The following is a 26,401-nucleotide window of genomic DNA, read 5'->3' as shown; positions in this document are numbered from 1 at the left end:
TGCCTTTTACTGCATAATATGTAAGGAGAAAAAATACATTAAGTCCTGAAGAATGAACCTAGGGAACCATTAGGGGAGTGGGAAGCCTGGCCTAGCCCTCCTGCATCCTGGCTCTGTGAGTTCCCTGTTCAGTCAGACTATTGCTGGGGTCCGGGGATGATGATTAAATCACCTGCAATCAAAGGCAGATTCAGGCTAGCACTGGGAAACTGTTTTGGAATGCCTGAAAAAGAAGACCTGACATAAACACACAATAGATACCAGCACTGAGCTCTAACTGGACCCTTGACTCACTTCCTCACTACTTTCTCACTTTGTCGCTGTGCTTCCAAGATTTAGAAATAAGTACTTTTAGATCTGTCGTGGCTTAATGAAAGGTTTTCTTCACAGTCACATTTTATAAAATAAAAAGGAAGCTTGATCTCCCTGCCACACATGTTCACTCCACTAATGGATTCTCTTTCTGATACCATATTATTTGCAAGCCATTAAGTCTCTAGAGACTTTGCGGACACTCAGAATATATCTATAAGGAGAGTCACAGGGAGTGCAAAATCTTCAATTTGCAATTTCACTATCTTCATTTGAATTTCCTATTAGGCTTAATGATGAGGGGAAATCTAGAACAACAAGCTCATCATCTCTGATGGGGACGCAACTGACAGACCTGTAGCCTGCAAAGCACCACGGCCACCAAGTACAGTTGTTCAGTTGTGCACTGCACAAAGGTGCTGTTCAAAGGGAGTGCTACTCACATCATAGACATCTTCACTGTTTTGAAATATGTTCTTCTTTGTTGTCTCCAAAGGTGGGAGGTCTGTATGTTTTTTGTAATAATTTTTAAACAGATAGCAATAAGAAATCTTGCTTTAACAAAATTACTATATTATGATAGATGAGTGTAAAGTGTCCTTCTGATGGGTAGGTTCATATTGTCATTCAACTTACAAATGATTAGCAGCATAGTACATTAACATCATATTATTTTTATTGTGCTTTAGTTTACTTCTGCTTCCAAACAAGGAGGAGTTGACTGATAATCATGATTGGTGAGCATATTAAAAAAATGTCCATCTCCTTTGTATTAGAACACTGCTAAATTTACTCTCCATCTTACAATTTATGTCACCTGATACTTGATACTTGCCCTAGATGGTATTATTAAGCTTTCAGCTTACGTCTATAGTACTTTCTATACTATACTATATATAAGATGAATCATTGAAAAATAATTGATAATTTTCCATTAATAATCCATTAAGTGTTACAAGGATAATTTTTAGAGATTATATTAGTGTTTTAAAATGTGATGTTTCAAGGTAACTTTATTCAAAGGCACCTTTTTCTAATCTGGACAAAGCCATTTTACACACTATCAGTGGCTCTCATAACCACCAAGAGCCTTAAACCAGCTGTCTTGATGGCATGTATGTGAGGATGTCTTGTTCTTTACCCCCATCCTGTCCCCTTCCCTCCAGCTCCATGAAGGCAGGATTGGGAGCAGGGGTCCAACCACATGTAGTCTATAAACTCTCCAAAAGTGGTCACAAAAGTCTGGGCACGTCATGTGCTTTTACCTTTGTTTTAAGGCAACTGTCCACGAGGTTCATTGCATCTGTGCCTCTGAAAAGAGCAAAAATCATTGTTTTAGTTTGCAGCAGTGTTTCTCAAACTTTATCAAGTATTAGAATCATCTGGAGGACTTGTTAATACACAGATCCTGAACCTGCCCTCAGGATTTCTAATTCAGTAGGCCTGGAGCAGAGCTTAAGAATCTGCATTTCTAATGAATTGCCAGGGGATGCTGTTGCTGCTGGCCCAGGGAAGATACTTGGAGAATGACCGCTTTAGAATGTCAGCGGTGGCTGGGCACAGTGGCTCATGCCTGTAATCCCAGCACTTTGGGAGGTCAAGACAACTGCATCTCTTGAGGTCAGGGGTTCAAGACCAGCCTGGCCAACATGGTGAAACCCTTGTCTCTAATAAAAATATAAAAATTAGCTAAACGTGGTGACGCGCGCTTCCAATCAAAGTCACTTGGGAGGCTGAAGTAGGAGGACCGCTTGAACCCGGCAGAAGAAGGTTGCCGTCGGCCGAGATCGCGCTACTGCACTCTGGCCTGCATGATAGAGCGAGACCCTGTCTCAAAAAAAAAAAAAAAAGTGTCAGTTATGGCTATGATCAGTGCAGGCCCACATGAGGCAGAACCCTGGGGATACACTAGGGTTCTAACCTCTTTACCAGCAGAGGGCAAGTCCACGTTTATTCCAACCTGTGTCAACAGTCTCTTTCAGCACAAGGTGGCAGCACCGGCATACAAGTCTCTATATAAAACAGGGAGCCCTTAAATTTTAAATTCAATCACAAAAGCATGGGAAAGCCACATGAACTGCATTTATTCTATAAATTGGATGGTAACCTAAACCTGAAAAATGATAAAAATGTTTCTCTGTTAAGAACACATATCCATGCAAATCAGGTTTCAAGTATGAGTAAAACTAGACTGCATGGCAGACAGGAAGAGGAGCTGGATGATGTGCGGCCTCTCTCCTCTAGCCTGGCACCCCGGATGGGATTTCATACTTCTCTGTCTGGTGATTCAGAAATGTTCTTCTGTGGAAAGTCCTAGGCTGGATGCAGCAAAATTACCCGAGGTGCTTATTAAAAATGCAGATTCCCTCTCCTTTCATAGCCCATTCTGATTAAGTAGATATAGGATTAGGTACAGGCAGTTATCTTCTTCTCCTTTTTTTTTTTTTTTTTTTTTTTTTGAGACAGAGTCTTGCTCTGTCACTCAGGCCAGAGTGCAGTGGCATGATCTCAGCTCACTGCAACCTCCACCTCTCAAGTTCAAGCGATTCTCCTGCTTCAGCCTCCTGAGTAGCTGGGATTACAGGCTTGTGCCACCCCTCCCACCTAATGTTTTTGTATTTTTAGTAGAGACGGGGTTTCACCATGTTGGCCAGGCTGGTCTCGAACTCCTGATCTCAAGTGATCTGCCCAACTTGGTATCCCAAAGTGCTGAGATGACAGGCGTGAGCCGCCACACCGGCCACAGTTATCTTCTTAACAGGTGTCCCAGTTGATTCTAAGGCACAACCCTGTTTTGACTATCTGCATCTGTATGTTTAATAAACATAAAACCAGTGCTTAGCTATGAATATTTGGCTGTCTCTGCCTTTTACATAGTGGTTCTTTCTAGGTTCTGAACTCACAAAGCAGTTAAAATGCAGAAAGAGCTACACTTTCCCATATGGTAGCTGCCAGCCACACGTTGCTAGTGGACACTTGAAATATCACTGTTCTGCACTGAGATGTGCTCTCAGTGTTAAATAACACCAGATTTCGCAGACTCCATAGGGGAAAAATAATGTAAAATATTTTCTTCCTAGCTTTTTATACTAATTACATGTTGAAATGATTTTTTAAATGTATTAGGTTAAATAAAAGATTTCTTAAAATTAATTTCACCTGCTTCTTTTCATGTTTTTAGTGTGACTACTAAAAATATTAAATTACATATGTGGCTCACAATATATTTCTATTAGACAGCATTGGTTAGAGGATGTAAACAGCTTTGGCAAGAACGGAGGCGAAAGTGGAAATCAGAGAAGCAGAGCCTAACAGGGCTCAAGGGAAGAAGTCTTGACCGCATGGAATTCTAACCGCATTCCTCCACCCAGGCCTCACATCCTGGCAGCCAGGCCTGGAAGACAAAAGTCCTTCAGCCTGTAGCCACTGCAGTGCTTCAGTAACAGTTTATCCACGGGACAGTTCCAACTTGAGCACATGCTGACTGCGAACACCCACTCTCCAAATAGGTTGAGTTCTGAGACAGACTGGATGTTAGTCACTTGCCGGCACTCAGAGGACATTTCACATAGGAAAAAAACGTGGTTCCTGCAGATGGTTGCTGGTATGTGGAGTGCCCCCCCCTCCCCCGGGGCTTATTGAATCTGTGCAGTAGGTGAAATCTCTACTTTTACACAAAGGAAAGCTTGATGGTTTATCGTTAAACAAAACCGTACTTGTTTGTTTGTTGTTTATTTATATATAAGACTAAGAAAGAGTATGTTAAAATAGCTTCTCTGCAATACTAGTACTGTTTTCCAAGAAAGGCAGGTTTATACTTAGCGGTGGTCCTCAGTGGAGTCCCCAGACCTGCAACATCTGGGAACAGCTAAGAAATTCGAATCTCAGGCTCCAGTACAGACTGAAGAGATCAGAAACTCTATCTAGCGGTGGAGTCCAGCAATCCACCTGGAGACCAGCCCTCCAGGTGATTGTAAGAATGCATCCTAAGATAGAGAACCACAGAGCCAGAGAAAGAAGAGGCCCTGTGAAGGGAGACCTGAGGGTATGGAGAGTTGTTGGCTCCAGTTTGGGCACATTCTCTCTCTCTTTCCATTTCTCTCTTCTCTCTTCCCCTTCCACCTCCCCCTCCTCCCTCTTCCCCTCCCCCTCCTCCTCCTCCTCCTGCTCCTTCTTCTCTTCTTCCTCTTCCTTCTCTTCTCCTTCTCCTTCTCCCTCCCTTCCTCCCTCCCTCCTGTCTCTCCCATCTGCTGTCACTGGGAAGCTGTGTGGTCAGCCAGTCAAAAAGAGCAGATTTTGGAGTCAGGAGTTCCAGGGTTCACAGTTGAGCTCCATTCCCTACTGGGTGACTGAGGGCAGTTTCTAAACTTCTCTGATCCTGTTCTGCCATCTGAAGAAGGGGAAAATAATACATAGTGTTATGATTGTTATTGGGAATCATGAGCTAATGTATGGAAAAGGCTGCATGTGGTTCTTCATGCAAAGAAGCAGATTATTGTCAGTTACATGTAGGTGAGGCATCCAAAACGCTAGTAGAAAAAACCTGAGCCTTTGCATGGTATCACTGTGTCCATCGTTACCTTATCTACACCCATAGCATGCTCGCTTTTTTTTAATAGAAATTACCTATTTTCCGTGATTAGTCAGTGGATCCACAACAATTTTATCTAATCTCATTCTTACTTAGGGACTCATTAAATTGTTATCAATCTTACGGAATTATTTAAAACCCGTGAACTCCCCCAAATAATGCTTGAGGGTTCCAACCTTCCCTGCCCCTTCACAAATCAGCTTCAGAAGCTGATTTGATCAAGTGAAACCAGTGTGTCTCGTACTTCATTCTCCCGGATTTGCTGCTTTTCTAAGTATGGTCTCACAAAATGTATACTGCTTTTTTTTTCTTTTAGTCTTCATGTTGTATATTAGATCCCTAGACTTACTTGTTCTACACATCCGCTGCTCTGTCTTCTGACCTACATCTGCATACTGCTTTAATAGAAGGGATGTTTGCAGACATGACTGTGATATTGGAATATGGAAGGATCCGTCCAGGGTCAGGAAGCAGCAGGCTGGCTTCATTCTCAGTGTTTGTTTCCCGGGTCTTTGAAGGAGAGGTGCTGCAGGGAAAAAGGTCGTGCATCAGGAAGTGTCATTTAAAAAGGACCTGAGTTGGCCTGAGTTATCATCAAATACACGCCATGGCTGTGCTCCCCACACGCCACCGTACACTAACAGGGCAGCAACCCTGATTGTCTAACAAGCAGCAGAGCCGCCCAGCAGCGACCACATTAGGAAGAAATCGGAAACCAAGACTCCGCTGGCTGTCACCCCTTACCCACTTGCTGTCAGGTAGAGTACTTGTTTGTTATTAACTGTCTACTTTCAGTATCCTGCACCTGGGGATGAACATCATCGGTGCTAAGACTTTAGCCTATGGGGATCTCTGCTGAGCACTAAAACCATGGGCTTCCCCTTTAGAAGAGGCAGAAAATACACTTCCCAGGTTCTCACTACCAGCTCTGACATGCTGAACTGCAGTTGGAGAAGGAGGGTGAGGACTGGGCTCCCTTCCTGTCTCCTAAGCCAGGGCAGGGCTGGGCTTCTGGTGATGGCAGGAGAGAGAGAAGCAGGTAACTTCCCTGGAGGTGGAGGCTGAGCGGGGCAAGTTCCCTCTTCCAGGGACATTCCAGACATGACAGAGGTGCACAGGCACAGACGCCCTGCTGCTTTGGCAAGCTGGGCTGCTCAGAGCTGTGTCTACCCCTTCCCGGGACATGGACCGTGGGGAGTGTCTATACAGAACCATCTAGAAGAGTTCAGAGCCTTTCAAATTTCTTTTCAAATGCATTCCTGACTGAGGACACAGCTCAAAGCTGCCTCTCAGGCTTAGAAACACTTCTTAATTTTCACTGTCGAGGGCTAGCTTTGAGTCAGATCCTTTCACCTCATCAAAAACGTGTCAGCACACAAGCTCTCCGAAATTACTCGCTTGGCTTTCTGCTCAGGGTGACTGTGGTAAAGAGGTTACAGCCCACAGGCAAACCTCAGTAATTGGCCTTGGCCTGGAGCCACACCTTGGAAGCCATCTCCCAGCAGGAATGAAAGGAGTTTGGGGACAGGGCATCAATGTCTGCCCAAGGCAAAATAGGGCAAACAGTAGCCTGCCTGTGGCACCCTCCCCACCTCTCTTCTAGAGCAGTAACCCTTCATTTTCTCAGCCTCTGCACGGGAAGTCTCATTTAGGCTCCTTAGTTCACCCACACCTTGCTATGACAAACAAAAAATGATCACCATTACAATACATGGAGTCCTTGCTATGTGAGAAGCACTGCATCAGGTGTTTTCCACGTATCATCGTGATCTTCACAACAGCTCCTCAAGGAACACATCATAATGGCCCCTTTGGTGGGAACTACAGGGACCCAATGAGGCTAAGCTACCCTTTAAGGTACAATTGGCCAGACCTGGATTTGAACCCAAGCCAGTCTGACTCAACAGCGACTGCGGTTTCCCCGACACTATACCATCTACCATTCCCAGACTTCTCAGGCTTAGGCTATGTCTGGTTTCTGCGACATCATAAAATAAACATTAATTCATGAAGAAGCAAAGGACGTGAGCCATGGGAGTCATTGGGTAAATGAATATTGAATGACTGAATGGACCGGAGCTTCTATCAGTTCCCTCTCATCCAAAGACTCAGCACCTCCAAGGCTCAGATCCCCAGGGCGCTGCTACCTCAGAGATCTCTCCGGGCTCTGCTCACAGGCACTCACCCACTGCCTGACCTTGCAGGCTCCTGGAGTTAAGCCATGAGTGGTTTCCTGTCTCTTGACAACATCTACCCAGAACTCAGACTTTGGTTTTCCTTTGTCCCTAGACCACAGCCTGAGGCAGCCAAACCCATTTCCTTGGGGATCCAGCCCAAACCAGAGAGTGTGGATAGGCCGATGGAAGAATGTTGGACCAGCTTAAAGAATGGGCTGTTCTAAATCACGAATACTGTAGGAAGCGGCTCTAAGGACCACAGGGCTGGGGGTGCACAGGAAGGGGCCAGTGCATACAGGAGAGTGTTGGTTTTATTTTCAAATTTGTGCATCAAGGCTTTACCTACATTTTTCCATCTGAAATTAGGAAAATGGAAATAAGACACCCCTAGGAGTGCACCATAGCATGGCCTAGCATTTTTTCAAATGATCTTTACATTCAAGGATGATTTGGAGGAAATGGAGATGCTGATTATTTTGTTAAACAAATGCTGCCTGTTTAGAAACCACACACAGACAGCTCATGAAGTGGGAGAATGACTAATTGCTGTGGCTAAAATCAACTCCCTTCAGCACTGGACTCACAGGGGTCTTTCTCACAAGGCCCAATTATGCAAATTGCTAAAGCAGTCCCCCCACCCCGCCCCCCGGCATGGCAGGAAGAGAAGCTGTTTCTATTCCTTAAAACTGTTTTATCTGGCCTGAGTAGGGCACAGAGGCGACTTTCCCTTGGGGCGTGCCTGTGCTCGTGACTGTGGGCAGCAGACAGACTGAGCTGTTTCTCCTCTGCCTGTCTACACCTGTTCTCCACTTGCTCACACCCGGCTCTCTCCTCCTCTAGCAGTGGCTGCTGCTTCCCAGTCTCCGCAGCTGCCCCTTCCCAGTGTCTTCACACTGCAGGGCCAGCATGCAGTCCTCCACCCTCTTCTTTCTCTTCCTCCCTTGGTGACTTCACTCAGTCTCTTGGCTTTCAATAGCGCCTGCCTCCGAGGACTCCTGCCCAGGCCTCTCTTCTGCACCCCTGCCCACATTTCCAGGTCCCGACGCGTCTTCTTCATCTTCAGGTCCAACAGCCTCCTAACTTCCTAGGTCTAATGTGAAGGGCTGGGTCTTCCCCCAAACGATTCCACAGGAACCTTTCTGTCTCAGTATTCTGTCTCAGATGCAGGGAACAGCATCCCCATCCTCCCAGGTGCTCCAGCCAAACACCATGGAGCAGTCTTTGACCTTGGTACCCCTCCTCTGATGCCCAACCTATCATCTATTGGGACATCTGTTGGCTTCAAAATCTATCCAGAACCAAACTCTTTCTCAATCCCTCCATTACCATTGCTCTCCTCATTTCACTCAAAGTAAAAGCCAAAGTCTCCACAATGGTCTAGAAGGCACTACCAGGCACTTTCCCTCTGACCTCACCTCCTACTCTTCTCCTCCTTCTAACTGCTCCAGCCACACTGGCCCCCTGGCTGTTCCCCAGACACACCAGGCACCTCCCTTCACCTTAGGACCTTGGCGCTGGCTATTCCCACCTCCTCAGGACTTTGGTCAAATATCACCTGCCCGGTGAGCCCTGCCTGGTCACCTCCAGGAACCAGACCCTAGAGTGAGCAAGCCCTAGATCCCCAAGCTTGTACTCTCAATTTCTTGCCTTCCATATGAACTCATACCTCTATATAGAAGGTTATCACCTTCTAACGTACTTGGCAATTTACTTATTTATAATAGTTATTATTTATTGCCTGTCTCATCCACAAGAATGTAAACTCCATGAGAGAAAGGATTTTTTTTCCATTTTGTTCACTATGTATCCCAAAGGACTAGAACAGTTTCTAGGCACACAGTAGGCACTTGATAAATATTTACTGATGAATGAATGAATACTACACAAACACCTTGCTGTTTCATCTGACTGACACCTGGACCCTGAGTAAGGCACAGATGTGGCTTTCACTCGGGGTGTGCCTGTCCCTGTGGAATCTTAATAAGGGAAACACCATCCCAGGATTCCTGCTGGTGGAGGCCACTAGCATCCCGCTGACCTTTTTTTTTTTTTAATGTAATTTAATTTTTATTTTCATGAATACAAAATAGTTGTACAGATTTCCGAGGTGCATGTGATACTTTCATACAAGCATGCAATGTATAATGATCAGATCATGGTGGCTGAGGTATCCAGCACCTCAAGCATTTCTCATTTGCTTGTCTTAGGAGTATTCCAATGCCACTCTTCTCATTATTTTGAAATATACAATAAATTATTGTTAACTATAGTTATCCTATTGTGCCACCAAACACCAGGTCTTATTCCTTCCATCCAGCTATATTTTTGTGCCCATTAACTAATCTCTCCTTATCTCCCCTCCCCACTACTATTCCCAGCCCCTGATAACCATCATTCTACTATCTACCTCCATGAGATCAAGATTTTTAGCTCCCACAGTATGAGTGATAATGTGATATCTGTCTAACTGTGCCTGGCTTATTTCACTTAACAGTGTCCTCCAATTCCATTTATATTGCCGCAGATGACAGGATTTCATTTTTTATGGCTGAATAATATTCCATTGTGTATATCTGCCCCATTTTCTTTGCCTATTCATCCATTGATGAACATGTAGGTTGATTCCATATCTTGGCTATTGTGAATAGTGCTGCAATAAACATGGGAATGCAAATATCTCTTTGATATACTTACTTCCCTTCTTTTGGATATATACCCAGCAATGGGATGCCTGGATCATATAGTAACTCTGTTTTTAGTTTTTTGAGAAATCTCCATACTGTTCTCCATAGTGCTTGTACTAATTTCCATTCCCACCAACAGTGGACAAGGGTTCCCTTTCTCTTCATCTTCACCAGCATCTGTTATTTTCTGTCTTTTTGATAACAGCTATTTTAATTGGTGTAAGATGATATCTCATTGTGGTTTTGATTTGCATTTCCTTGATTAGTGATGTTAAGGAATTTTCCACATACCTGTTGGCCATTTGCATGTCTTCCTTTGACATATGTCTATTCAGATCTTTTGCCTATTTGTAAATTGGATTTTTTTGTTGTTATTGAGTTGTTTGAGCTCCTTAGATATTTTAGTTATTAATCCCTTGTCAAATGAATAGTTTGCAAATATTTTCTTATGTTCTGAATGTTATCTCTTGACTTCATTGATGGTTTCCCTTGCTTTGTAGAAGCTTTTTAGCTTGCTATAATCCATTTGTCCATTTCCTGCTTTAGTTGCCTGTGCATTTGAGTCTTATTCAAGAAATCTCTGCCCAGACCAATGTCCTGGAGAGTTTTCCCAATGTTTTCTTCTAGTAGTTTCATAGTTTCAGGTCCTCACTTTAAGTCTTTAATCCACTTTGATTTGATGTGTGTATATGGTGAGAGATAGGGGTCTAGTTTCATTCTTCTGCATGTAGATATCAGTTTTTCCAGCACCATTTATTTAAGAGATTTGTCTTTCAGCAATATATGTTCTTGGTCCCTTTGCTGCTGACCCTTTTTTCAAACACAACCAAAGCCATCTTGTCCATGTGTCCATGAGTTCTATTGTTGTAGAAACAGCCCCATATATCTGAAATGAAGCTGAAAAAAGGTATAAGAAATTCATTTCTGCCAGCTTGAATATCCAGCTCATCACACTCAGCCAACTCTCCTAACCTAGCTTGCCAAGAGCCACACGCACACTTTGGGGACAAGAGACCCTACCAGAACCCTGGAGATGGGCATATTTGGTCACTGATTCTCCTTGGCCCTCATGGCTATGGACTGACCTCAATTCTCTCCAATTTCACTGCCTTGCAAATGTTTTGTTGTTGTTGCATCTACTTCCCACACTGGTGTGCATACAGTATTCAAACGGATGGCTTGAAACTTTTTTTGAGACAGAGTCTCATTCTGTTGCCCAGACTGAAGTGCAGTGGTGTGATCAGAGCTCACTGCAGGATTGACCTTCCCCAGCTCAGGTATCCTCCCATCTCAGCTCCCCAAGGACTTGGGACTACAGGTATGCCACCACACCTAGTAAATTGTTTTTGTTTTTGTTTGTGATAGAAACAGGGTCTTGCCGCGTTTCCCCAGCTGGTCTTGAACTCCAGAGCTCAAGCCATCCACCCGCCTTGACCTCCCAAAGTACTGAGATTACAGGCATGAGCCACTGCTCCTGGCCCATCACAAATCTCTTAATCTCTCTGTGCCTCAGTTTCTTCATCTGTAAAATCAAGATTGTGATAATAGTACCCAGCTCACGGGCTTGTGGTGAAGATTGATTGAGTTGATAGTACAAAGTGCTTAAAACAGTGGAGGGCATACAGTAAGCACTCAGTAAGTATTAACTATTATTAGTAGTATTGTTATTATCATTACTATTAACATTAATTAATATTAATACTAAACACAGTATCTGATTTGGATTTTTATTCCCAGCACCTAGTACAGTACCTGGGATAGAAAGTGCTCAGGAAAAGTTTGCTGGATGGATGAATAAATAAATAAATAAATAAATAAATAAATAAATAAATAAGGATGAGCGATTTCAATGCAGGGGCTGTATGTCTTCGTCTCTGTTTAGTACAAACCTAGTCCCTAATAATTCTTTAAAAATGCATGCTGAATTTTGAATCAATGGCACACGGGAAAATTTCTGCATTTATCTTCTACAGTACAGAAAGCCTTGGAGGAACATAAAAAAACCAAAATCAGTGATAGCATTGAAGGAGTGGGGGTGGTGCCTAAGAAACTCTGGGAGATGGGGAGACCAAGTTGTGACTTTGGGAACAATTTTTAACTTTTCTAGGTTTCTGTGTTCTCCTCTATCAAATGGGGCTAAGATGAGTCTCTGGATCCTAAGAGGGCTAAACCAGATAATGCTTGCAAAGTGCACAGTTCTAGGCCTGGTACCTGCTAACTGCTCATTCAATAAGTGTTGGCTTTAAAACCATGTGTCAAGTACGGCTGACACATGCCCCTCTGCCCATCAGGCTGCAGGGCTTGACCAGAAGGTGAGGGGCCCTGATTTATGGGACAATAGCCAACTACCCACGGGCCCATCTTTCTACCCCATCTTTCTAAATATCTTAACCAGAGGCTTCTCTTTCTTGTGCCCTCTTACCCATGATCCAGGGACAATCTAAGCAAGTTCCTGCTACTATAACCAGAACTTCTCTAATTGTCATGTGCAAGGTATTTCTCCAAAACCTTTCAAAGAAGTTCAGACAAGTCGTACCCCTTCAGCAGACTTTAAAATGAAACTGGGCATTTTCCACTGGTTTCCTCACCCCCAACTTCCTCCCTTGGACCCTCTCCAAGTCTACGCAGCTGATGGTGTCTTGGAAAGGAGACTCGGAGCGTGATGAATTGAGCATTCAGTCACAGATTATATTCATCTTTATGCTTGCTCAATATAAACCAAACTTTTGCCTTAGTTGGTTTAAATCCAGAAAATACCCAGCAGTTTATAACTTATCTCTGACCATTCTATGAGGGCTGTATGATTAATCTTTTTTGATGTCTTTTTTTTTTTTTGAGACAGAATATTGCTCTGTCACCCAGACTTGAGTCCAGTGGTATGATCTCAGCTCACTGCAACCTCTGCCCCCTCAGGTCCAAGCGACTCTCATGCCTCAGTCTCCTGAGCAGCTGGGATTACAGGCACCCATCACCACGTCTGGCTAATTTTTGTATTTTTTAGTAGAGACAGGGTTTCGCCATCTTGGCCAGCCTGTTCTCAAACTCCTGGCCTCAAGTGATCTGCCCACCTCAGCCTCCCAAAGTGCTGGGACTACAGGTATGAGCCACCACATCTGGCCTAAAATGTCATATATTTTGAACTGATTGACTTCTCCAAAAACTTATGGTTATTAGTTGAGAGAGAAAACTTGAGAGAAAGTTTCCCTGCACTTGGATGAGAGGAAATTAGAACAGCCTCCATCTCTGGTGCTGGGGAGTATCAAACAAGGGGAATTGGGAGAAGGATGGGGGCAATGGCATAGCTCTTTGCCTTTCAAAATTAAAAATGGGATGCTGCTTTATATTACAGATCTAAGGAATTAGAAGAGCAGCAAACCAAGCAACTAAGTTTGTTCTCTTTGCATAAACTTTAAAAAGCCAGCTTAAAAGTTCTCAAGCTTAAAATTTGAAAAATGAAAACAAATGCATGACATGTCAGAGGGGATAATTCCTACATTTTTGGAAATGTTCTCATGTTTTCTCCATTTCATCCTATGAATGAGAATGCCATCAAAGGGGAATAATGCTATTCGTAGAGTGCTCATCACCACAGTAACCATTGGGCATCTCTACCCTTTACTATCTTCATTTAAATTGTAATAAATGAGTTACAAATCTATATCTGGGGCCCTAGTTATGTATTTACCATATGTTCACACCACACACACACGCACACACACACACACGCACATATGTGGTGACTAAGACTAAGAGTGAGCCTAAAAGAATGATTTGGAGCGGGAGCTGTTGGAGGGAATGGTAGGAAAATAACAGGGATTCACTCAGTCTCATTTTCTACTAAATTTCAATAAGGAGAAGCATGCTCAGCAAATGTTTGTTGACTATATGAATAAATGAAATGGTGCATTTAACCAGAATTGCATATTTAAATATGGTGGTAGTGTGTACAATATTAGAGGAAGGAAATGCAGGCAACAAGGAGAAGGCTTCTGCGATGATCTATAACACTGTGATATTGCCATTCTGTGCAAAGTTGCTCACATTTTGACATTCGTGCTCATTTTTAATTCCCAAAAGCAATCAACTGACCTTTCAACTTCCTTTTATTACCGTAAAATATATGTAATAGATACCCTCACCCCATTCCTCACTCACCCCCCAATTAGCTTTACCTGGTGCCTAATCCACAGTTCATCCCGGACTCACCCTATCCCTCCTTAGACTTCTCTGTATCCTTTACCCGATCCTTCCAGGTGTCCAAACAGTGTCATCCGGTGTCCTGACATTGGGGCCCCAGTGGATTGACCCACGGTGGAAAGGAAGAGTGAGAAGAAATCAGAAGGAAGAATTCAGGAGTTGTGGCAACAGAGTGGATGTAGCAGAAGGGACACAGAGAGTGCCTAAAGATGACTCTTTGGTCAGCATGTGATGAAAAGAACGAAGACATTGGGGAAGTGGGGAGCAGAAGCGGATGTGGGCCCAGGAGGAAAAGAGTAGGTTTGGACTGGGGTATGCTGAGGTCAGTAGCAACATCAAAGTCCTGAGCACCCTCATGTTGTTGCAGATTCCAGACAGCAGAGAGAGATGGCAAAAGATGCATGGAAGAGAGACACAGCAGGGTCGGGTTCTGGCCTCAGGAGCCAAGGGGGAAGTGCCTGAGAAGGAGATCCCCAAATGAGGTCTGTGTCAATGAGGTCATTAGGGGACTGGCTTCCATGTATGCCAGGCCATACTTCCTGGATTCCCAGCATTGAGAAGACCAAACGCTTCTACACATTTATTATTGAAGCCCCCTGCAAGTTGAAGGCAGAGGAAGTGGCCAATCTCCTAAGCCGTGTGTGACTGAGGCAGTTGTCAGAACTGTGACGAGGGAAATGCTCATTATTGTATCCCTCACTTGGCCAAATAAAGAACTTCTTAGAATTCTTCCCCTATGACAAAACAGGGCTGTGATTTGGAAAGCTGCAGGCAAATTTGCTAGGGCCACGGTAACCCAGCACCACAGACTGGGTGGCTTCAAGACTGGATGGCTTCAACAGAAAGTTACTGTTGCTAAATTCTGGAAGCCAGAAGTCCAAAATCAAGGTACTCGCAGGGTTAGTTCGATCTGAGGGCTGCGAGGGAAGGCTCTGTTCTAGACCTCTCTCCTAGGCTTGCAGGCATTGGTCCTGATGTTCACAGCGCATCCTTCCTGTGCCTTCACATCGTCTTCTCTCTGAATGTATCTCTGGGTCCAAATTTCCCTATTTTAAAATAAGGAAATCAGTCCTATTGGGTTAGCGCCCTCCCCCACTCCTTCACTTTAACTTGATTACCTCTGTAAAGACCCTACCTCCAAATAAGATCACATTCTGGGTACTGAGGGCTAGGACCTCAATATCTGAATTCAGGGTGGGTGGGTGCACAATTCATTCCATAACATTAAGAAGGAAGGAATGAGTGCCCACGGAATCACACGCTCACTTGGGGAGAGTTCAAAGTGTGCAGAGCGGGTGGTCATAGCCTTGCCTCAGGCCTTCGGAAATCCCCTGAATCTGGTTTTCCCAGTTCTCATAATCTCATTTCACCAAAATACGGCATCTCAATACATTCCATGCATTTCTGGTGTCAAACTCATTCTGGTGAATGCTAAGCAATGTCCTAACTACGTCTTAACTGGGTGGTTTAACTGGTTTGGTTAACATAGATCTCTGAGGCATTTCACCCATTCCTTAAGCCTAAACAAATCTCATCCAGGTGTTTAAGATATTGCACAATATTAGACCATTTGAAGCTCCATATCCTTGGGGCAATCTAGGTTGGTGATGCAAGTGGCTGGTAACTGTTCTCAGTCTCATCGCCATAACGGAACCCTGTGTCGTGTTCCTCCGCACTGGTGTGAGGGACACTACTACGTGAGGCAGAGTTTGCACTCAGGACAGATAAATATGGACTCATGCACAGATTCCAGCTGAGTCCCTCCAGTGTGCTAGGTACTATGTCCAGCCCCCCAGGATTCACCTGTAAGCCGGAGTCTTTTGGATGAGAGAGGGAATTCTCATATATCCACAGGCAGATGGAATTTACAAGTGGAAAGACCTAGAAGTTCAGAGACAGGGGGACTGAACCTTTTGCTTTCAGTCAGAATCTTTGCTTACGGTTGTGCAAATGTTTGCACTGGTGGGTTTCTATGCCATAATGTGCTAAATATTTTTACATTACCCTTGCACATAAGCATACTGTTGGGAGGGAAAATGAAGAGGGTAGAGTTGGTAACAAACTCAAGCTAAAGAAATGGGATTTGGATGGGTACTAAGTCCAAAGAATTAACTTGAGGAAAATGAACCAGGATTCACACAGGAGTTTTGAAACATCTCAATATCAGGACCCCTTTACCCTCTTAAAACTTACTTCGTGAGGACCTTAAAGAGCTTTTGTATGTGTGATTTATGTGTATTAATATTTACTATATTAGAAATTAAAAGTAAGAAATGGCTGTAATATGTGTTCATTCATTTAAAATAACGATAACAAATGATTTTTCAACATTAATAATGTTTTTCATGAAAAGTAACTATATTTCCCCCAAACCCCACAAAATGTAATGATAAGATTGGCATTGTGTTATATTTTTAGAAATTTATTTAATGTCTGGTCTCAGAGAAGATGGCTAAAATCTCATATCTACTTCTGTTACTTATGTTGTTTTGACTGAAGTATAAAAAGAAAATCCAGTCTTACACAGTAAAGTCAAGTCTTAGACAGATATATAGTTGGAAAAGGCAGGATTTGCGATCTCACAAAAAGAACCTAGGGACCCCCAGTGGTCCCCTGGCCACATTTTGAGAATTGTTGGACTAATAGTGGTTTTATAATCTTATTATATCCTGATTGGATTTCTCTTTCTAACTACACCATTAAATGGAAACCCACATTTCCGAATTTTAATCCATAATATGAAATTTTAGATACGGATTAGTGTCATATACATACATGCAAAGTCTTAACTCTTTCTACCTCCACGTTTAAGAAGTCGGTTTTATTATAACAGTCACTTTTTTTTTTTTTTTTTTGAGACAGAGACTTGCTCTGTACTCCAGGTTGAAGTGCAGTGCCATGACCTTGGCTCACTGCAACCTCTGCCTCCCGAGTTCAAGCGATTCTTGTGCGTCAGCCATCCGAGTAGCTGGGACTACAGGCACGCACCACCACACCTGGCTAATATTTGTATTTTGAGTAGAGACAGGGTTTTGCCATGTTGGCCAGGCTGGTCTTGAACTCCTGGCCTCAAGTGATCTGCCTGCCTCAGCCTCCCAAAGTGCTGGGATTGTGAGCATGAGCCACTGCACGAGACCTAAAAGTCACTATCTTTTAGTTTGTTTGCAGTGAAAATAATAGTTTAAAAAATAAATTAGAAACAGACACTATTGCCCAGTATCTATATTTAATCACAGAAATATTTCTTAATGCTTCCAACTCCGAAGTCCCAGACATTCTCAACTATGTACTGTAGTTATAAATAATATGAAGGCTGGAGCACAGTGGCTCACGCGAGTAATCCCAGCACTTTAGGAGGCCGTGACAAGCAGACTGCTGGAGCCCAGGAGTTCAAGACCAGCCTGGGCAACATAGTGAGACCCCTCCCCCGCCTCATCTCTACAGTAAATAAATTAGTCAAGTGTGGTGGCATGTGTCTGTAGTCCCAGCTACTCAGGAGGCCGAGGTGGGAGCATCTCTTGAGCCCAGGAGGTCAAGGCTGAAGTGAGTTGTAATTGCACCACTGCATTCCAGCTTGGTTGACACAGCGACAGCCTTTTTCAACAAGAAAAAAAAAAAAGAAAGAAAATATGTATCCCTGCACCATAGGAAATAGGAAGTATTGTGTGACTTTTTCTTGGTCTTTCGAGGAACTATGTCATGTGAATCATGATGACTGCTGAAAATGCATAGGAAGATAAAGAAAAGTGACTTGTTGCTCAACTGTTTCAAGCCCAACTCTGAGTACCAAACTGTGGCTCCCTAAACTAACCCAGAGGGCTTGACTCTGACAAAGCTCTGGCTGTAGCCATAAGATTGACCCTCAAAAATCTTACCTGAGATATCGACGGTCTCACTCTGAAAGCAGACCACAAATTGTGTTTATAATCTAGTGGTTTGCAGGATATGATGTACTACTTAAGACAGTGAATAGGGTGACCAAGTTTGGTGCAACTAGTCTGCAGATGCCAGAAAGGCTGAAGAAGCCTGCATGAAAGTAAGTTTCTGGCCAATGGTTCCAGCCTAATCTCAGACCCTGGGAACAGAGAAGCACCGCTTCGTCTCCTCCTGCAGGTAGAGATTCACTGCATTCACCTTCCTAAGCTCCCCTGCCACCAACCTTGGGCACCTTTTGCATCCTATAAAGGTCCTCTCCTTGAGCACCTGCTGCTTTTCCCTGTGCTTGTCCTGTCTCACTCAGGTCTATGATTCCCCTGACAACACTCCCCGCCCCCCCATCTCAGCTGTCGTTCTCAGCCTCGCTATCCACTCTCATTCCTCACCTGAGTGTTCCAGCAAGATCACTGTTCTACAGAAGCTCAACCTTCAAACTTGCAATACACATTACCTGGGTCCTGCTTCGTCTCTGTGCTCTGTGCTCAGCCCTGGTGTAAGATCAGTGTTCCTGTCACTCCATCTCCTTTTCCAGGGATATTTGCATCTTTAGTAGTAGGCTTCATTGGTGGTCCTTCAGTGGAGTGTCACAAAGAGAAGGGAAAACACTCAGGTACTATGAGGAGAAATGTTGGGTACTATTGAGAAATCACAAGGACACCTCTCACTCCTACCCCCAAAGCTACCTTAACTTATTCCTGTCAAGACAGGAGGGTTGGCCAGGTGGGGTGGCTCATGCCTGTAATCCCAGCACTTTGGGAGGCCGAGGCAGGTGGATCACCTGAGGTCAGAAGTTTGAGACCAGCCTGGCCAACATGGTGAAACCCGATCTCTACTAAAATTACAAAAAATTAACCAGGCATGGTGGCAGGTGCCTGTAATCCCAGCTACTTGGGAAGCTGAGGCAGGAGAATCACTTGAACCCAGGAGATGGAGGTTGCAGTGAGCCAAGATTGTGCCACCGCACTGCAGCCTGGGAGACACAGCAAGATTCCATAAAAAAAAAAAAAAGACAGAAGGGTCATGCCCCAGAAAACTCAACTCGAGGTCTTTGATTTGGTGTGAATTTCCCTACTTTCTTTGCTTGAAAGAAACCTGTCCTACTTTTTCTAGACTTATTTGAAGAAAAACTAATAGTGATTTCCAAGCTTCAACTGAGAATTTGTAAAGCATAGCCTATAATATCTGGCATTGTTTCCTCCAGGGCTGCTAGAGGGGCCAGGGAAAAGCCCAGGAACTTCAGGAAGGGGTTTCTTGCTGAGTGTCAATGTGTTTTTGCAACAATGACAAAATGATATTGTGCTTTTAACACTTGATAGGAAAGGATACATTTCTTTTTGCCTCCTGGCAAATCACTGAATCTAGGGCAGTATCCATCAGGCTGAACTTTTCCAATACACACTCACCTTTCCTTTGTGTTTGTTTTTTCTTGATAATGATTCCATTCCTAAGTTTTCTTCTTACGTTTATGTCTCTCCTGGATGTTATGCAGCCATCCAATGCTGAGTATGACACTCCACTGAATCACAGTAAGAATAGTGTTGATCTGCGTCTTCATTGCATCCATCAGTAGATTGATGCCCAGACAGATTTCATATGGAGTAGAACTGGCTGTGAGGTTTTCTGAGATGACTGATGGATTAGGCCTCTCACTCATGGAAGGTTTCATAACCCCAGCTTATCTCCAGAGAAGGCCTCATGTGTCAGTCAAAGGTGAAAGAAGATATTCCGTTCTCAATTTTAGTGTCCCATAAAAAAGATTGGGCAAACACAGAGGAAAAGGTACTGTGTTTACTTTTAAAGAAATGTTACAGTTTTATAGTTACTGGATTGCATTCATGGATTGAGCTGTGGATTAGGAATAATAGGACCTAATGATATAATGTGGTTTATTTAAAAATGTAAACACACACTCATATTTCATGGAGCAATAGAGGAAAATTTCTTCTGAAAGAGCAAATATGCTGAGGAAAATCAGACTCATGAATTCCTGCACATTCCTAGCTTTATGACCCCATGGTTTTATTTGGTTAATGTTCACTTTCCACAGTTGGCTACCAAAATAGCTTTCCATTCCAAGGTTGTTACTGCAAAGTAAGGAGCTCAAGTGTCCCTCTCACACTTCACCGGATATTAATTGTTCAGAGCTCTTGCCCTCCCTTTCGCAATGTTCCTGATTTTCATACTTCCGATTGAGAAACTACCACACACACTGAGGATATCCTGCTTGGTCAGCAGGCTGGCTATTCTAAGTGGCAACTCTCAGGGGAGATGTCTTCAGTAGTTCTCCAGAGTGTTGCTTTGGGGGGCACTCCTGTGCCGTAGTAGTTCTGATGCTTATCAGATCCAGATCATTCTACTAACAATGGTCTTGAGCCAACATTTGTCATTCAAAGGTTGCTCTCTTATTGAATTGCCATGGCTAGGCGATCAAGTTATTTAGAAACAGTGGACACTTTTAGATGTGCTTTCATGGTGATTATATGGTTTTACATGAAGTTATGCAGGAAAATATCTTTTAGGAGCCCCAGATACTCAATGAGGCACCATCACATTGAACAGAAATAATTGCAAGTAGGAAGGTGATTTGAGGAAGTGATAATCCCCCAGTGGAATCTGGTTTTGAACTGTGACGTCTTACAGCATTTCACGATTGTTTTGTTAGTGCCAGGAAATCTGATCTGGGAGAAACGTTGGCACTTTTACTAAGGCTCACATCATTAAAGTTTATTTCTTTATTTGAGGGAGAGAGCTTGTTCCAAATTGGAGAAAACCAAGAGAACAGTTAGTAGGACTTAACTTCTGACTCTGTTGATGTCTTAGTTATTTATTGCTGTGTAATAAACGACCCTAAAATTTAGTGGCTGAAAACAAAAACCATTTTATTGTTCTTGATTCCGTGGGTCAGGAATTCAGACAGGGCTCAATAGGGATGGTTCACCTCTGCCCCACATGGTGTTGCCTGGGGCTCAAAGATCTAAGATGACCTCACTCACGGGTTTAGGCATTGGTGCTGGCTGATGGTGGGGGTAGCTCACTTCTCCTCCAAGGGCCTCTCTCTTTTTTTTTCTCTCTCTCTCTTTATCTTCCCCCCCCCCCCACTCCCTCACCCCACCCTTCACTCTTGCTCTCACTCTCTCTCTGTGGTCTCTCATCATTCAGCAGTCGTATTTACACTGAGGTAGCTGGCTCACCAAAGGAACTGGAAATGCTCTCAAGGATCAGGAATCAGTGTCACTTCTCCCACATTCTACTGACCTGACCAAAGTAAATCTCAGGATCAACCTAGAATCATGCAGAGAAGAAAGACTCCGCTTCTTGGCTGAAAGAGCTGCATGGTACACAGGGTTTGTTGGTGGCCATTTTTTGCAGAAAAGCACTACAGTGGCTGACTCCTGGCAAGGTGTTTCTAAGTTCCTTCACTGGACAAATTAATATTAGCCAATTGCCTTAAAGAAATAGAGTTATCTTATTTGGTGGACTCCCAAATGCCATCCACACTGTGTGTAAGATGCACATTGTTTTATGCATTGTTTTAAAAGAAAGCCACCAAAAAAGGGACATGATATCAATTGTTAAGATCAATTTCAGAGATACTAAATGATGAAGGAAATATGCGTATTAGAATTAATAAAAATGGTAGTTATTCACTATATAACTCAACAGAATTTAAAAATGAATGGATAAAAATCTGAGGTGTAAAAATAGGTCACTCTTTTGATCACTGAGTCTATTAATTGAGTATCAACTTACACAGATCTTATCCTGACTAAGGTGCTGATGATCTGGCCTACTGTCTAGTAGAACAGGGCCTTAAGGAACCATTATTTCTCCCCCAACCCCTCATCAAACCATGAGGAAAAGACTGATGAGGAAAACAAGCAATGAATCAGTAAAATGAACATTTTAAAGAATAAGAGATCCTGCGAGTGTCTGGGGGGAAATAAAGAAGGTGATGAGGGAGAAGAATAAACCACCTCCTTTAGACAGGGGTGGCTACTGAAGGGCATCTGAAGAAAGGATGTTGAAGCAGAGACCTAGGGATTAAAAAGGACCAGCCATGCAAAAAGCAGAGGAAGGTGCTTGTATTAGTCCATTTTCACGCTGCTGATAAAGATATACCTGAGACTGGGTGATGTACAAAAGAAAGAGGTTTAATTGGACTTACAATTCCACATGGCTGGGGAAGCCTCACAATCAAGGTAGAAGGCAAGGAGGAGCAAGTGCCATCTTACATGGATGGCAGCATGCAGAGAGAATGAGGAAGACATAAAAGCAGACAGCCCTGATAAAAACATCAGATCTCGTGAGATTTATTCACTACCACAAGAACAGTATGGAGGAAACCGCCCTCATGACTCAATTATCCCCCACTGGCTCCCTTCCACAACATGTGGGAATTATGAGAGTACAATTCAAGATGAGATTTGGGTGGGGACATATAGCCAAACCATATCAGTGCTCTAGACCAGGCAGAGGACACAATAAGTACAAAGGTGCTGAGATGGGAAAGAGCTTGGCACATTCTTAGAATTGAAAGTAGATTGGTTTCATTGGAGCACAAAGAGCAAATTCCTCCATTAAACATCTGTTTAAATATCTGCAAAGCAAAACAACCACAACAAAAACCAACTAGATCCAGAATTTTCCAAGTCTATCAACATCTTTGGGAGGAAAAAAATGAGCCCCATGGTAGGTTTTCTAAACTCTCTTACTCGCCAGATGTTGAGAATGTTTCTTGGGTTTATAGGAGGTTATTCATTATGGCACTGTTTCTTAAACATGAGTAATGAAGTAACCCTTTAAATGGAAAAATATTATAAATCATTAGTGTGGACAAATCATTTTAATTATGTTTCTTTAAGATAAATGAAGTGTAAATGCTGAAAATGCATAGCTCTTATGCAAATCTAAGAGTAAATCAAATGTATAAATTAAACACAAACTAAACTACAAAACTAACAAAATGAAAATTATCAATATTAATTCAGAGTAATGGTTGATGTTATTTGCTGCCACTAACTTGTTGATGTTTGGTTTAATAGTAGAAAATAAACTGATGTATTTAGTTTTACTTGTTGCAAATGTTGGCCATTGGAACTATTATTATTATTATTGTTGGCCATTGGAACTATTATTATTATTATTATTATTATTTTGAGACAGGGTCTCTTTCACCCAGGTTGGGTGCAGTGGCCAATCAGGGCTCAATGAAGTCTCTATCTCCTTGGCTCGAGAGATTCTCCCATCTCAGCCTCCTGAGCAGCTGGGACCACAGGGACATGCCACCATGCTGGGCTAAATTTTTAATTTTTTATAGAGACAGAGTCTCACTCTGTTGCTCAGGCTGGTTTTGAACTGCTGGGCTCAAGCAATTCTCTCGCCTCAGCCTCCCAAAGTGCTGGGATTATAGGTGTGAGTCACCACCACACCTGGCCCTGGAACCATTATTGTTACTGTAATTATTGTTTTTCGTTTTAAAAAACAAAGCTTTTTTAAAACAATAGATCCATTATCTTGAAAGGCCAATTAGCCCACTCCAAAATACAATATTGAAATTTAAAAATGCTGTTTAACGAAAGAAAATTCGTGGTTTTTCACTATAGCATTTACTGTTAATTGATCATTGCTAATTTGTATATATGAAGACAGGATTTCACAACAAAACCACTGACTGAATTTGTACCTCCAGCCAGCTCTGCAGTCTTTACAGCTTCATGTAGAGATGTTCTTAGCCATTCGTTCTCCCACTGCCTTTCTCTGTGCAATGACCACAAAACCTCAATATGTGTATTGTAATAGAATGTGGGTTTCTTTGGTATTAACATGGCCATAAGTTTAATGCAAATGCCCTCTAAAACTGTATAGGGGACTTCAGTAAAAGGAGGTGGTCAAGATGTTGCCAGAAAAAGGTGTCCCCATCTAGATGCCAGGAGCGGGTTCTTGGATCTTGCATAGAAAAGAATTCAGGGTGAATCTCAGACCACAGTGAAAGAAGCAAGTTTATTAGGAACTACTCTGTTATTGAGTATGGCATCCTCAGAAAGCAGGAGGAAGAACATGCCGTCCTTTGTTGATGTCTCTACTTATAAGAAACTATAGAGCTATAATTATACTTAGAATGTATAGATGTGCTCACTGAAGGCAGGGGTTATTGGTGCTATCAATGACCATTAATCCTTCAACCTAAGCCTGCCCATTAACATTATATTTAAGTAAAGTGAGCTGCACTCTTAGGACATCCGGACATTTTGTAGGCCTGGTGGAAGATGTTCTGTGTGGCCATAATATTCTGCAATTATAAGAGCAGTCAGCTTACAATATGACTATTTGCAGACCATAAGCATTCACTTTATAGGTGCTTTGTGAGTGCCTAGCTACGAGCTGTAAGATGGAGTCACTCTAGTCACGTTTTGTTAAACTAAAGGCCTAGTAATCAGAGGCTCATCTAATGCAGGGATTCTAGAATGTATTTTTATTACTTTAATAGTATTATAAATAGGAAAACACATTTTAAATTTTTATAGATTTAATGGGCTCTGAGGATATGTCGGAAGGCTCCAGGTTGAGAAGTGGTGCACACATTAATATTCTGGTCATCTGAACTGATGTACAACCTCAAGAATGATCAACTCAATGTGAATACAGCCAGATTAGTGCATCATGGAGCCCCAGCATGGGACATCTATCTGGTTTAGAAAGAACATGAATGAGGAAATGTAAAACATATATATATAGCGAATAACATATAAAACACATATATATATATAGCTAATAACAATAATCAACACTTGTCTAGAGTAGCTGCTTAACACGAGGCATTGTGTTAAGCAATTGATAAATATTATGTATAATTAAAATATGTAGTTCATTTATCAGCTACCACAGACGTATCCAACAGAATAACATAATTCCAACTCGATCACTTAAAAAAAAACACACATATAGGAAAGCATTTTGTTTCTAATTTAACAACATTAGATCTAATGCTCCAAACAGAAATCTCTGAGGAGGAATTTGCTGTGGAGCAAATGGGGTTGCTGAGTGCAGAGGCCAATAATTATGGCACTGGCTTTTGAGAAAAGAAAGGCTTTATTGCAAAACCTGCCAGCAAAAAGACAGGGGTTGGGTTCAAAGCTGTTTCCTTGATTTGAGGTCTGGGGCAAGTTTATGGGCCTGAAGGGCAAGGGAAAGGATTTGGGAATGCTGGTTTGGTCTGATTGGAGGACTTCAAATTTGGCCATTTACGGTAAGGTATGTTGAGGCAGACTTTGGCCCCAGATCTTCCAGGCCAATGGACTCCTCCTTCTGAAAGCGTTCCAGTGTTCATGTTTCAGTCATGGGCTGGTCCTCTTGGTTCTTGAGGGGAGGAATCATTGGTTCTGGGTGTTGTTAGAGGTCAAAGCTTTTTCTATAGCACATGCCCAGGTTATATGACTTGCAGGTTTTTGGCTCTGTTATACCTATAACGTAACTCGACACTTTGTTATCAACGAAGTAGGCTCAGTTTGAGCTGGTCCCACAATTACAAAAGTTCCTGCCCAGTTCCCAGACCCAATCTCTCCTTGATTTCCAGACTTGAATATCAAGACGTATTTCAAATTTACAACATCAGTGATAGAGTTTGTCCAAAGATGGTTGTCAACAACTCTTTCCCTCCCTGCTTCTCGCATCAGGTGGTGAAGCCTTTCTCTCGTTCCTTTGAATAGGGTCTGGCCATAGTGACTTGCTTGACCAATAAAACACAGCAGAAGTCGCTTTGTGCACTTGTTAGGCTAGGCCATAGGAATGTTTGGAACTTCCACCTGACTTTCTTGGAATGCAACCGCTTTGGACACTCCCTCTTGGAACTCAGCCACCCCTCTGTAAGAAGGCCAAGCAACATATGTTGGCACTGCCATGGATGGCCCTTGCTCAGCTCCCAGCAGAGAGCCATATAAGTGAGCCCCAGATGTCTCACTGTAACTGCAAGTGAAAAACAGAATCACCCAGCTAAGCCTAGTCAACTTACAGAAAGATGAAAGATAATAAATTGCAGCTTTAAGTCACTCAGTGTTTGGGTGGCCTTTTTACAGAGCAATAGGACACTATAAGAGTGGCCCGACCAAGTCCTTCACTTCCCCTCACAAAACTTGCTCCTCACTCTGTGTTTGCCATCTTAGGAAAAAACTTCAGCTTGGTCAGGTCAAAAATCTTGGAGTCATCCTTGATCTTTTCTTTTACTCAAATGTCACATCCACTCCATTAGTAAATTCTGTTGGCCCAATCTCCCAGTCATATCCCAAATTTCTCCATTTATTACTCTTTGTGTGACCCCACCATCTTGGTCCTCCTGGGAACTCATGCAGTGACTGAGGATGTACAACTAACCAGGACAGACCCAGAGAAATGAATGGGAGAGCTCTCAAACTCGATCTGGTACAAGGATTCATGTTCCTTTGAAGTTGGTCCTTTGCTCTGCACACACTTGGACTTTAAGGGTGTGTTACAGGGATGAAGTTTGCAGT

The 26,401-nt window shown here is 42.9% G+C and overlaps 1 long non-coding RNA gene across 3 annotated transcripts in view; it reads right to left on the bottom strand.

Moving 5' to 3' along the window:
* Positions 1-973: 973 nt before the first annotated feature.
* The window catches only part of LOC102140092 (uncharacterized), a 245,669-nt gene continuing 220,241 nt past the window's right edge, over positions 974-26,401 (bottom strand). For all 3 annotated transcript variants that reach the window (XR_010585736.2, XR_010585735.2, XR_012432602.1), the window contains 2 exons: positions 5,253-5,429; positions 974-1,623 (listed from right to left, as the gene is read on the bottom strand). This is a non-coding gene — a long non-coding RNA (uncharacterized lncRNA). The remainder of the gene's footprint in view (positions 1,624-5,252; positions 5,430-26,401) is intronic.

The sequence above is a fragment of the Macaca fascicularis genome, chromosome 3, assembly GCF_037993035.2.
Source record: "Macaca fascicularis isolate 582-1 chromosome 3, T2T-MFA8v1.1".
Taxonomy (NCBI): Eukaryota; Metazoa; Chordata; class Mammalia; order Primates; family Cercopithecidae; genus Macaca; species Macaca fascicularis.
The sequence above is the reverse complement of the archived record's forward strand: the minus strand, read 5'-3'. Positions and strand labels throughout refer to the sequence as shown.